General features: G+C 42.6%; 1 pseudogene; it reads right to left on the reverse strand.

Moving 5' to 3' along the window:
- Positions 1 to 10,809: 10,809 nt before the first annotated feature.
- LOC121290482 lies at positions 10,810 to 11,010 on the reverse strand (annotated as a pseudogene).
- Between the last annotated feature and the right edge of the window lie 678 nt (positions 11,011 to 11,688).

Here is an 11,688-nt window from a genome sequence, read left to right on the forward strand (position 1 = left end):
AGGGTCTTTATTAAACTGAGTTTAAGATAGCAGCTTCCAGAGCTTCCCTCAGAGATAACAGGACTACAGCAAGCCAGATAGAACATGCAATACTGTTGCATTTCAAAACCCAAACATCCCCTTTCCCTAATGAACAGAAGACAAATTTGCATGCACGATCATGTGTGACTGTGAGTTACCCAAGTTACCCACTATACAATAACTGTCCTCGTGCATTAACAACTGTTTGTTCTACTATTATGTCTCTGCCCTGCATTGCATATATAGTCTTTAAATCATGCAGGTCTCTTAATGGTGCACGTGCGCGGTATCATTGGGGTTCATGTAGGTGAGGTTCTTTGTCTGGCACTTGAAGAGTTGCATCATGTTGGGTAGTTCACTTGATTTGACCAAGGTGCTTGTCTGTCAGATTCAATGTCTCTGCTAGCTTGATGACTTCCAGATCCCATTGAGCTGCTGCTGCATGCTGAACCTAGAGGTTTTCACACTCTGTTGTAGCATCCTCAACTTTCTTCATGGGGAGACCTGCTCTCAACAGCATGTTTACAATGTACATCTGTTTCCCTTGCTTGTATGTCACATCCAGATGTCTTTGTAAACAAAGTAACATTCTTTGCAGACACTTTGGAGCAGATATTAGCGGTTTGAAGAAAATGCTTTGAAGTGGCTTATGGTCAGACTCTACTGTTATCTTGTCTCTCCCAAGTAGGCACTGATGAAAATGTTCACAAGCAAAGACAATAGCCAGGCACTCTTTCTTGATTTGAGCATAGTGTCATTCTGTTTGTGTTAGTACCCTGGATGCCAATGCGACCAGTTGTCCTTGCTACATTAGGGTTGCTCCCAGACCTGTCTCACTGGCGTCATACTGCAAGGTGGCTTCCTCATTGATGTCATAGTACTTCAGCACTGGTGTTGTCATCACTCGTTGTTTGATTTTAGTGAACACTGCTTCTTGTTTTATTCCTCAATACCATTGCAAGTCCTAATGGCTCACAGTTCAACAACAAATAAGGCAACATTTTTTCTGAATAGTTCATGAATCCAATAAATCATTGCACTGGTTTCATGTCTGCTTGTTGCTGCCTCGCTGCTTCAGCTCTCACCCTGTCAGGACCCAGGTGTAGACCTTTTGCTATCAATACATGACCTATGTACTTGACATCAGGCATCTTCAGTTGCAATTTTTTCTTGTTCAGCTTCAGGTTCATCTGGCAACCTCTCTCCAGCAGTTGTATTAAATTCTGATCATGGTCAGTCATGCTTCTTCCATTGTGTCTCCACATTTATAGGCCAGCAGATCATCCACTATGGCTTCCACTCTGGGAAGTTCACTGACTATCTCATGCTGTCTGCGTTAATCCTCTTCTGGAGCTGTGGAAATGCCAAATGGCATGCTCAACCATCTGTATCTCCTGAATGGTATGCAGATTGTAGTTAGAGAGCTGCTGCTTTCATCCAGCTTCACTTGCCAGTAATCATCCTTTGCATTCAGCATAGTAAAGCCTTGGCAAGTTGCGGCAAAATTCCTTTGATGATTGGCATTGGGTAGTGAGATATCTTCAGCGTATTATTTGGAACCTTTGGGTCTAGGCATACTCGCTTTCCAGGTTGTTTCACTGTTACCATCCTGCTAATCCAGTCTGTAGCAGTTGTCACGTCTTTGATTACTCCCTTATTTTCCAGCTCTTCTATCTTGTCTTTTAGGTTTGACTTGAGGGTAGCTGGAACTCTTCTCGGCAGAAGGTGAATTGGTCTTACATTCTCATCTACTTCTAAATAATATTCTTCTGGTAGACACCACAACCCTGTAAACACATCTTTGTACTACTCTAGGATGTGTTCAGCAGTCAATGCTTTTATGTGCTTTTTTAAAATTCATTCATACGATGTGGGCATCGCTGGCTAGGCCAGCATTTATTGATCATCCCTAAAATGTTAGAAGCTATTGTTAAAGAAGCTTTAGCAGGACACTTGGGTGAGTTCAAGGTAATCAGGCAGAGTCAACATGCTTTGTGATAGAGAAATCATAATTAACCAACTTATTGGAGTTCTTTGAAGAAGTAACATGTATTGTGGCGAAAGGGAACCGGTGGGTGTACTGTACTTAGATTTCCAGAAGGCATTTGATAAAGTGCCACATCAAAGGTTATTGCAGAAAATAAAAGCTCATGGTATAGAGGGCAACATGTTGGCATGGATAGAAGATTCGCTGGCTAACAGGAAACAGGGAATAGGCATAAATGGGTCTTTTTCAGGTTGGCAAGATGTAATGAGTGGTGTGGCACAGGGATCAATTCTGGAACCTCAACTGTTTAAAAGTTATATAAATTACTTGGATGAAGGGATGGATGGATAATTGCCAAATTTGCTGATGACACAAAGATAGGTAGGAAAGTAAGTTGTGAAGAGGGCAAAAGGTGGCTACAAAAAGATATAGATAGGTTAAGTAAGTGAGCAAAGATCTGGCAAGTGGAGTATAATGTGGGAAAGTGTGAAATTGTCCATTTTGACAGGAAGAATAAAAGAGAAGCATATAATCTAAATGGTGAGAGCTTGCAGAGCTCTGAGTTGCAGAGGGATCTGGGTATCTTAGTGTATTAATTGCAAAAGGTTAGTATGCAGGTACAGCAAGTAATTAGGAAAGCTAATAGAATGTTATCACTTATTAAGAGGGGAATTGAATGCCAATTTAGGGAGGCCATGCTTCAGTTATACAGGGCACCAGTGAGACCACATCTGGAGTGCTATGTACAATATTGGTCACTTTATTTCAGGAAAAATGTAAATGCGTTGGAAGCAGTTCACAGAAGCTTACCAGGCTAATACCTGGAATTGGTAGGTTGTCTTATGAGGAAAAGTTGCACTGGCTAGGCTTACGTTCACTGAAGTTTAAAAGAGTAAGAGGCGACTTGATTGAAACATATAAGATTCTGAGGGGTCTTGACAGGGTGGATGTGGAGAGGATGTTTCCTCTTGGAGGAGAATTAGAACTAGGGGTCACTGTTTAAAAATAAGGAGTCACCCATTTAAAACAGAGATGAACCAAAAGTTTTTCTCTCAGAGGGCTGTGAGTCTTTGGAACTCTCTTCCTGAAAAGATGGCGGAATATTTTTAAGGCAGAGGTGGCTAGATTCTTGGTAAGCAAGGGGGTGATAGGTTATCAGGGTAGGAGGGATGCAGATTTGAGGTTACTGGCAGATCAGCCATGATCTTATTAAATGACAGAGCAGGTTCGAAGGGCCGAATGGCCTACTCCTGCTCCTTGTTCGTATGTTATACCAAATTATAATACCAAAGATTCCAACACCAGGAGCATTAAAATATCCAGACATGTTCGAGAGTGAAGAAGGACTATATTATACTGCTTTTAAAATGTACAGGATATGGGAATGGACTAGTGACAGGGACAATAAGGTGTTTGGTCTTAACTTCAACTTTGCTAATCTTAGTGTATAAAGCCTCCTTTTAAATGGAACAATCCCTCCTACTGAAAGCGGTGAACAATGGAATCACGCATGAACCCATGCATGGTTCATTCCCTAATACTGAAAGTTTAAGGTTTGTCTGATAAATTGCCAAAAATCATTGAATCATTATTCCTTACGTATCACATTGTTTGAAAGCAAATAACAAAATTTTCTCTCAACATACCTCCCACACACCAGCCTTGCATTTAAATTGGTGGTTTTGTGGTGAGTAACTGGATGTCTACATTGATCCACTGTGATTAAACACTCTTTCTTTGAGAAAGCTGGTCTGTGGTGGAGGGGGAGAGGTTTTGCACCCAAGAATGGTTGGAAGTTAACATTGAAGAAATTAAAAGAGTGACTGCAATGCGGCTCCAGTGAGCCCACTCCAGGGTGTTGCTAAGATACGTTTGGCTGGTTGCAAGTAACATGCTCGGCAGAATTGGCGCCACCATTGGTCCAGGCAGGTTGGCAATTAATACATAATTTAACATCATAATTATATGGCGATGAGGAGCTTTTCAATTGAATTAAATAGTCATTTGAAATTGATGTCTCAGCACAGGTTTCAGGAAACTCACCAGGGAAAATGATGTGAGATTAAGGTGTACTTTCCAGGGATCCTTAAACATCAGATTTGTTTAATTCACTCGTGGGATGTAGGCGTCTCTGGCTAGAACAGCATTTATTGCCCATCCCTAATTTCCCTTGAGAAGGTGGTGGTGAGCTGCCTTCTTGAACCGCTGCAGTCCAAGTGGTGTAGGTACACCCACAATGCTGTTAGGGAGGGAGTTCCAGGATTTTGAACCAGTCACAGTGAAGGAACTGTGATATATTTGCAAGTCAGGGTGGTGAGTGACTTGGAGGGGAATTTCCAGCTGGTGGTGTTCCCATCTATCTGCTGCCCTTGTCCTTCTGGATCATAGCGGTCAAGGGTTTGGAAAGTGCTGTCTAAGGAGCCATGGTGAGTTTCTGCAGTGCATTTTGTAGATGGTACACAATGCTGTCACTACGTGCCGGTGGTTAAGGGAGTGAATGTTTGTGGATATTGTACCTATCAAGCAGGCTGCATTGTCCTGGATGGTGTCAAACGTCTTGAGTGTTGTTGGAGCTGCACTCATCCAGGCAAGTGGGGAATATTCCATCACACACCTGACTTGTGCCTTGTAGATTGTAGACAGGCTTTGGGGAGTCAGGAGGTGAGTTACTTGCCACAGGATTACTAGCCTCAGACCTGCCTTTGTATCCACAGTATTTATATGGCTGGTCCAGTTCACTTTCTGGTCAATGGTAAACCCCAAGATGTTGATAGTAGGAAATTCAGTGATGGTAATGCCATTGAATGTCAAGGGGTGATGGTTAGATTCTCTCTTGTTGGAGACGGTCATCGTCTGGCGCTTGTGTGGTGTGGATGTTACTTGCCACTTGTCAGCTCAATCCTGGTTATTGTCCAGGTCTTGTTGCATTTGGAAATGGACTGCTTCAGTATCTGAGGAGCCCCGTACGGTGCTGAACATTGTGTAATCATCAGCAAACATCCTCACTTCTGATCTAATGATAGAAGGATGGTCATTGACAAAGCAGCTGAAGATGGTTGGGCCAAGTATTAGGTCAAATTTTCATGAGGAATGCCTGCAGTGACATCCTGGAACAGAGATGACTGACCTGTAACAACCACAACCATCTTCCTTTGACTCCAACCAGCAGAGGGTTTTCCCCTGATTCCCATTGACTCATGTTTTGCTAGGGCTTCTTGATGCCACACTCAGTCCAATACCGACTTGATGTCCAGGCGCAGTCACTCTCACCTCACCACTGGAGTTCCGCTCTTTTGTCCATTTTTGAAGCAAGGCTGTAATGAGATCAGGAGCTGAGTGTCCCTGGTGAAACCCAAATTGAGCCTCAGTGAGCAGGTTATTGCTAAACAAGTGCTGCTTGATAGCACTGTTGATGACCCCTTCCATCACATTACTGATGATCAAGAGTGGGCTGATGAGGTGGCAACTGGCCAGATTGGATTTGTCCTGCTTTTTGTGTACAGGACATACCTGGGCAATTTTCCACATGGCTGGGTAGATGCCAGTGTTATAGGTGCACTGGAAAAGCGTGGGAAGGGGCGCAACAAGTTCTGGAACACAAGTCTTCAGTACTATTGCTGGAATTTGTCAGGACCCATAACCTTTGCAGTATCCAGTGCCTCCAACTGTTTCTTCATATCGCATGCAGTGAGTTGAATTGGTTGAAATCTGGCATGTGTCATGCTGGGGAAATATGGACAAGCTGAGATGGATTGTCCACTCGGCACTTCTGGCTGAAGACTGTTGCAAATGTTTACTAGCCCATTGACAATACCACAGCGCTACCGTGTCCCCTTAAGCCAAGCTTAATAAAGGCTCAGTACTCAGCTGCTCTGTCAGCGACCTTTACCAAATGTTCAGCACAGAAAACATAGAAAGAAGAGTAGACCAATTGGCTCCATGAGTCTATTCTGCCTTTCAATGAGATCATGGCTGACCCCTGCCTTTGCCCCATATCCCTTAATATCTTTGGATAACAAAAATCTATCAATCTTAGATTTAAACTTAAGTACTGATCAAGCAATAATTTTTGCAGAAGAGAGTTCCAAACTTTTACCAGTCTTTGTTTGCAGAAATATTCCTCAAGAGTCAGGCTTTAATTTTTAGGCTAATCCTCTGAAACCCAAATCCCAAACAGCGGAAATAATTTCTCTCTATCTACACTATCTGTTCCCCTTGATATCACCGCTTGCCCCTCTAAATTTCAGGGAATACAATGCTAGTTTGTGTCATCTGTCCTCATAATTTAACCTTTGGCATTAAGGTATCATTGTGATAAATCTACACTGCAATCCCTCCAAGGCTATAATAACCTCCATAAGGTATGGTGCACAGCACTGCTCACAGTATTCCAGGAGTGGTCTAACAGGACTTTGTACAGCTAAAGCTTAACTTCTACCCATTGTATTCTAGTCCTCTAGATATAAAGGTCAGAATTCCTTTCAAAGAAGTATCATATTCAAATCAAAATATTAACTCTGTTTTTCTCTCTCGACAATTCTGCCCGACCTGCTGATCACTTCCAGCACCTTGTTTTTATTTCAGAGTTCCTTTAGTATTTCTTTTATTATTTTCTAAAACCTGTTCATAACATTTTAATGATCCATTAGCTGGACCGCCACTGTTGCACCATTCAGAAAGTTCATGTTCTCTCCTTTTAAGATCCAAAATGGATGACCTTATATTTGCTATATTGAAATCCATTTTCCACAGTTTTGCCCATTCACTTAATCTATTTTTATCTCTGTAACTTTACCTTCCATCTACACTGTTTACATGCTGTCTATCTCAATGTCATTGGCAAACTTGGAAATGTGGCTTTCTATCTCATCATCAAAATTGATAACATTGTGAATAGTTGAGGCTCCATCACAGATCCTTGGGGGACACCATGAGTCACATCCTGTAAATTAGCGGCCAGAATACTGCTGTCGGCGTACAGGGGAGGACCCGACATGCCGATGGCGCAAAATGACGTGAGATGACGTTGGGCGTGCGTCCTGACATCATCACGCGTCATTTAGATCTTTCGTTTGGTGGCTGTGCACCCGCCAAACTGTCAATGGCCTATTATAGCCATTAAAAAAGTATTCAAGCTTATTAACGACGCTGCCCGTCCAACCTTAAGGGCAGGATGATGTTTCCTGAAGGTTTTATTAAATAAATAAACATTTTCCTGAAATATAAAAACATGTCCCATCTCATGTGACACAGTCGCATTAAGGGACATGTTTAGATAACATTTTTAATGCTTTATTTAATTATTTTTGTATCAACTTAATCTCCCTGAGGCAGCTCTGTGCCTCAGGAAGATTGCTGAGCTCTTACACGTGCTTGCTCATTTCATGAGCTTCAACTTTGATAAAATCTCACTGAAGAGACCACTAGCCAAACAGCAGAGAGCTCCTTGTGAACCTAAAGGTACCTGAAAAAATTGGAGGCTTTCAAGTGGACACTGGCAGGTTGGGAAGTACCATGGAAATTTCACACAATACATTGGATGGGGAAGTCAGTCACCATCCCTGGCAGCAACAATACGCTATGGTGGGACAACAGGTGCAAGGGGAAAAGGTGCACAGGAGGGGGAGATAAAGAGAGAGAGAGAGAGACAGGAGGTGGGGAGAGAAAGAGAGAGAAGGAGAGAGACAGAGACAAGAGGGGGGAAAGAAAAGTGCACAAGGGGGGGGAGAGAGAGAGAGAGAGAAAGAGGCCGGTGGGGAGAGAAAGAAGTGCACAAGGGAGAGACAAAGAGTGTGAGAGAGAGAGAGAGAGAGAGAGAGAGAGAGGAGGGGAGAGAGCGGTGCACAAGGGAGAGAGAAAGAGAGAGAAAGAGAGACAGGAGGCAGGGAGAGAGAGGCATACAAGGGAGGGAGAAAGGGCGGGCGAGAGAGAGAGACAGGAGATGGGGAGAGTGAGGTGCACAATGGAGAGAGAAAAAGAGAGTGAAGGTGAGATAGAGAAGTGTGCACAGGGAGATGGAAAGTGAGAGAAGACTGCAAAAGGGTGAGAGAGGGGAAGAACAACAGAGAGAAGGCCAACAGAAGGCCTAAAGTAACAAAACCCCAAGTCTTAGTTCACTAACATCTGCAGCCTCCTTCAAGAAGATTTGCTCCTTGACAGAGCTGCTGGCAATCCACTGCCCGTCAGTGGCCAGATATAATATGATAGCCAAAATGCAATGAAGGCAAGATAATTCATTTTAGGGACTTTGAAGAATAAATATTTGTCAGGACACTGGGGAGAACTTCCCTGCTCTTCTTCAAAATAGTGTCATGGGATTTTTATATCCACCTGAGAGGGCAAACTCAGTTTAACGTCTCATCCTAAAGAGGACAACTCTTAAATTATGCAGTTTGGTCTCTGGATTGAGTCTTAAGCCCACGACCTGCTGATATAAAGGGCATGAGTTGTGCTGAGCCACAGTTGACACTGGCTTTAGGGGTGCAGGGGTTGGTTTTAAGGGAGGAAGTAGGTAGGATGGAAGGGGGGCGGGTGGGTGCGTTCAACCTAAGGGGAGTTGCCCTGTGATCTGCAAAAGGCAGCATATTATTAGGGTCAATTGGCTTGCTAATAAGCCTAATTGACCCTTAATTAGTCATTTAAATATGGCAGGTGGGCTGCCAATTTCGAAGTCCACCCACTCCCTGTATTATGGGGGTGAGTGGGATGGGTGCCCACTCATTCTACACCCCCCCACTATCCCCTCTGCAGGAAACACACCCACTGGGGGCTTGTAAAATTCGGCCTGGAATTGGCCACAATACTCCGGCTGGGAATCTTTCTTTGGCATGACTTTCTTCCTTTGGTACTCCATGCCCTTATTTATAAAGCCAATGGGTTTTTATGCCTTTTTAACAGGTTTCTCAACTTGTCCTGCCACCTTCTAAGATTTGTGTATGTATGCCTCCAGTCTCTCTCTATTCCTGCGCTCTCCTTAAAATCGTTCCATTTGTTTTATAGTGCGTCACCTTATTCTTCCTGACAAAATTAATCACTTCATACTTCTCTGTATTAATTTCATCAGTCTATTTTACCAATTGGTCAATGTCCACCTGAAGCCTGTATTATCCACTTTATTGCTTATTATATTTCTGCGTTTTGTGTCATCTGCAAACTTTGAAATAATGGCCCGTTTACCCAAGTCCAGGTCATTAATACATATCAGAAAAATATGCTTGATACAAAAACAGAAAATGCTGGAAAAACTCAGCAGGTCTAACAGCATCTGTGGAGAAGGACTTGAACTGTTAACTTTTTTTTTCTCTCCAGAGATGCTATTAGGCCTGCTGAGTTTTTCCAGCATTTTCTGTTTTTGTTTCAGATTTCCAGCATCCACAGTATTTTGCTTTTCTTAAATATATATTGATACTTGCTCTTTTCCGGTGAGAGAAGATTTTGTTGTGGTTTTCCTCCAAATTTTCAAGCTATGTTGTTTGATATCTCTCATAAGATGAACCAACTATGATACCCTGCCTTCAATGGTTCCAGCTCATTTCCATCTTCATCTTTATTCTTGGCTTCAAATTTCTTTAGTCTCTAAATTTCCTCCATCACTGAAGTGAATTCCAAAAATCCTCACTTTTCTCCTCAGCAACTCTTACCTCTCTGTACAGGGTCTACATCTGTCTAAGGTTTGAATATTGCTCCCATTGCTTTGTAGATTCTCTCTCACATTCCTGGACAAGATACACATAGAGTGTTGGTTGGATAGATAATCCTTTTGCCATCCGTATCTTGCAAGCTCTCATTCTCTATCAGAACTATTTTCTTTGTCTTTATTTTATCCATACTATTGTAATCCTTGCTGAGTCAAATGTTCTTCTACTGTTTACTCCAAGCTCCTGATACAATGTGCCACATACATCTCTTCTGTTTCACTCTCCTGCTATGAGTCATTCTTTACTTGAAGTTCAAAGTCATGGATCTCCCTACCTAGGATCATTCTTCTAAACTCTTTAAGACACAAGCTTAGCAACACTTTGCGACTGACATTTTTTATTCCATCCCTATTTGTTTTAACCTTGATGTTATATTGCCTCGTGGATCTTTGCCCTTTATCTCAGCTTCTTAATTTAAAAAAACCTTGACGTTTAGGCTGTTCAATCTTGTCTTCCTTCAATCAGCTTAATTATTGCATTAACCGTTATAACTGGGTTTAATACAATTAATCTTAATCACCAATTAGGATGAGCGTGTCATCAATCAAAAGCCATTTGACCAAACTGCCTGAATATATAAGGGACACAAGCAATAAACACCAAATTACAAAACAAAGGAAATTTATCAAATTAAATTAAATTGAGTCAACAATGCACTCCAGCTGGGCTTAACTGAGCATGTAAATTCTGCTAAAAGTAGCATTTGCACGAAAGGATCCACTCTGCTACAAGCAATAAACACACTGTAATATTAACAGGTCAATTTGAACCCTTTCTTTTATCCCTTTCCTTTCCCAAATTTCTTCACAGAGCTTTGTTCATCTTGGATGGAAGTATTGAAAATGTTGAAAGGGTTTGATAGAATAGATACAGAGAAAATATTTCCTCATGTGAAGGAGCCAAGAATGAGGGGAATCATGTGCCTGTGTTTCTAACAAGGGCTGGATTTCATGCTGACCAGTTAGGAGAGAGAAAGTTTTGAAGCAGAACTATTGTTATTTCAAAATCATTTTTTTTAAGATCTATATTTTTAATTAGCATTTGGTCAGTTTTGCAGACATGTTCTTCAGATGGATTCGCAATTGCATCTTTCAGGATGATGGATCAAAGAGTTCTCATATTCAAAAGCTCAGGTGTGTGGAAGCTGCTCAGGGTCTCTTTCAGCCTGCTGACTTTGACATTTAAACCCGCTGCTTTCTTTGCCTCTGCTTGATACTGGGGCTTTTGGGCAGCCTTCACCGCTTGTGCACAGATTCGAGGGCACTGAATGTAACTCGGGCGGGCCTACCTCCAGAATGCCACCATCTTCATGCTGAACAAAACAAAATGAATTCTCCAGGAATTCAAATTAAGCAATTTAAATAAAACAGCATAGGAGATATTTTCTTTCTGCAAGACTTCAAGTTGAGTGAATTGATAATTTGAAGTTCTGAATTTAAATTAAGTAGGCTGTGGGCTGGATTTTTGCTATTGAGGTGGGTAGCTCCAGTCAGGAAATTTCCCAACTTGGCAGACCCCCCTGTTTTTAATGAGCCCCGCTAGATGCAATTTTCACTCGGGGAGGCAGGGGGTGGGATAGATTCGGGCCTGCTGACCCTGGAAACAGACCCTAGGAGGCAATGGGGGCGGGTGAGTGCCAAGGCGGACTGGTTAGAAGGCCCACCTCAGTGCTCTGGGACTTGGTCCCGGTTGTTTTAGATGCTGTTAGGCTCTCTAGCCCTCACTCATCACACGTCCACCCATCCTCCATGGCCCCTCACAACCCCATGCCACATTTATGATAACTCCATGTCCTCCGACCCACCACATGCCTCATCATACCCCCATGACAACTAATGCCCCTCTACCCATGCCCTGCATACCCTCCATTCCCCCTTATACCACCATGCCACCTCCACAGCCACTCACCCAGTATCCACCCTGGGCAGACCTCAGGAGGCATTTGTTGATGAAAAAGAATTCTACCAATCTAATTCACTATCA

The sequence above is a fragment of the Carcharodon carcharias genome, chromosome 18 (assembly GCF_017639515.1).
Source record: "Carcharodon carcharias isolate sCarCar2 chromosome 18, sCarCar2.pri, whole genome shotgun sequence".
Classification (NCBI taxonomy): Eukaryota; Metazoa; Chordata; class Chondrichthyes; order Lamniformes; family Lamnidae; genus Carcharodon; species Carcharodon carcharias.